Here is a 2,960-nt window from a genome sequence, read left to right as displayed (position 1 = left end):
ATAGTTACTTTCATCTTACACATAGATATGAAGTATTTTATATAAATTACGTGTTATGTGTGCATATAACATGTATACTTGCTATCTATGTTGGATGAATGATTTTATACATGTTTTAAAAAAGTTAAATTGTATATGTATTTTATATCTACGAATATGTTGGGTAAAACATGGGTAGATGAATGATGAGAGATGAAAGATGATATGAGTGAACATTGGCGACTATGAGACTTAGTGCCTAAGCCCTGGTGACTATGAGACTTAGTGCCTAAACCCCGACGACTATGCGACTTAGTGCCTATTGTATAAACCTTGGCGACTATGAGACTTAATGCCTAAACCCTAGCGACTATACGACTTGGTGCCTTTTGTATAAACCCTGACGACTATGTGACTTAGTGCCTGTTATACAAACCTTGGCGTCTATGAGACTTAGTGCCTAAACCCTGGCGACTATGCGACTTAGTGCCTGTTGTATAAACCCTGGCGACTATGAGACTTAGTGCCTAAACCCTGGCGACTATGCGACTTAGTGCCTATTGTATAAACCCTGGAGACTATGAGACTTAGTGCCTAAACCCTGACGACTATGCGACTGAGTGCTTGTTGAGTAAACCCTGGCAACGATGGATTTCGTGTCGATTCCTTGGGATGATCCTTAGGAATGAATGAATGAGGAATAGTTGATTCTTAGGGCAGATCCTTAAGAATAAAGAATATAATGGGGATGGGTAATTAGGTTAATTGTTTGATGATTAAACATAATAATTATATTATTGTGGGTTGAAAACCATATGTACCCACCAGGTTTCTCAACTTGACCCACTCAAGCTTATTTGTATCATAGGTGTCGATATGAAGCTACTTTACACTGAGAGATTTAAAAGAGATAAAGATCACTAGTGTAAATGAATGTAAGTTCTGTTTATGCTTATGTTTCTGTATTGACGATTACATCCCAAATGTTTTCAAATGAATAAGAATACATTTATTCGGAAATGCTTTGATAATGTATTTATCATGTTTTTCTGTGAACAAATTCCAAAATTTTATTAAAAGATATACTCTGATTTTTATAAAGCATAAACAAAAATCGATCTTATCTGGCCGTGAAAATGGGGATGTCACATTGTGGGCTTGGGGTAAAGTTACTTAATAAAAGATCTACTTAATCACAATTATATATATATATATATATATATATATATATATATATATATATATATGTGTGTGTGTGTGTGTGTGTGTGTATTACATTTATATAAAAATGGTTTTCAAACTATTTGATAATACATGGGTACAAACAAAGAATTTCATGGAATAACAGTATTACATATTTTTACAGTAAAACAAACAGCTAAACTATAATAGGTATAGTTTATAGGACTCAATCATTGGTTTCCAGTTTCAAAGTACATAACAAGAAAACTAAGATAGTACTTAAAAGAATACAAATAGAATACATGATGGAAAACAAGCAGAGAACATTATCTGAAAACAAATAGAATACTTTACTAAGAAACAAACATATAAAACTATATTTTATATAGTTTATTAAACTTACTTTCAGTATAGTTATTACAAAGTAACTTTTTATTATTCAACATGTAATCATCGATATAGCACTTCTGAGACACGCTTCAAGTACTTATTTAAGTATATAACAAAAGTCCTGAAAATTATAACCAGAGTCTCCTTGAGGGAGAGCATGACATTTGTGTATAGATCTATACGGGACTAGCAATCCCGCACCAGAGTTGCTTGCAACAGCTAGGTCGGCTGACCTGTGGTGACAACTGTCGTACCATATCTCGACACCTGAAGAACGTCGTGTTTTAGGCGATCCTAGGTCATCAAGCATGGTTATGATAACTCACAATTTGGTATTGAATACTGCAATTAGTGTATGAATAAGAAAACAACTTCATATAGTTTTATTGAATAATGAAACTATAACACAATATTTTACAAATGGTAAACCTAGACTTCTACAGAGAATTTATAATAGTATAAACTACAAAATACTATTTTCTTACAAGGAAAAGATTCATCTTATAGTTTTATGTGAATTAAAACTATATGATACCAGTTCAGAACACAAATACATATACAACAGAAAATATATGATTTTCTGGGTGAATATAATTATCTTTTTAAGAAAAAAATGACAGAGTTGTTTTACAAAAATACTTATAAACTCACCAACTTTATTGTTGACACTCTTTTCAAAACTACTTACATTTCCAGTAAATTGTTAAACATGTACCCACAAGTTTTGACGAAGACAGAGTTCCATATAATTATGTCTTTTAATTATACTTTTTGGTGTCGAATATTCAATGATTTGAACGCGAATGTAAAGTTATGTTTTATTAATGTAATGAATCTTGTACTTTAATTACTATTGTGCATTGTTGTGATACTACACATGAAGTAATCCATCCCCGAACATTTCCGCCGTTCCGGTTTGGGGGTGTGACACCTTAACCCTACCGCTCCTCCCGAGCCTCCGTGCCTATGGCTTACAACTGGCCCGCACCGGGTATCTTGGATTACCGCACAAAGCAGGACCGCCTCAACCCCACCAAACATAATATGTCAACATATAAACAATCAAGATCAAGTAGGCATATAATACAGGCAAACAACAATCATACAGATCATTACAGCCTACTAATCTTTTCACAACATGCAGTCCCACTACCAGCTAACCCTCAAAGAATGTGTAACCATGAGTAACCAGAGGTGAGATAGCTACCCGAACAGATGGTCCTACTCTAGAGCTACAACCAAACAAGGAACAGGAAGGAGAGCCTAGACCAAGAGTTCTCAGGCTATCCTACACAACCATCGACAGTCCCTAAAGGCACTCCATAGATGATAACCAGCAAGCACAGATAACATACAGTTCTACATGTTATTACCACAAAGCAACATACTCAATATCAGGAGATAGATCT

Source organism: Lactuca sativa, chromosome 8 (genome assembly GCF_002870075.4).
Source record: "Lactuca sativa cultivar Salinas chromosome 8, Lsat_Salinas_v11, whole genome shotgun sequence".
In the NCBI taxonomy this organism is placed as follows: Eukaryota; Viridiplantae; Streptophyta; class Magnoliopsida; order Asterales; family Asteraceae; genus Lactuca; species Lactuca sativa.
The sequence above is the reverse complement of the archived record's forward strand: the minus strand, read 5'-3'. Positions refer to the sequence as shown.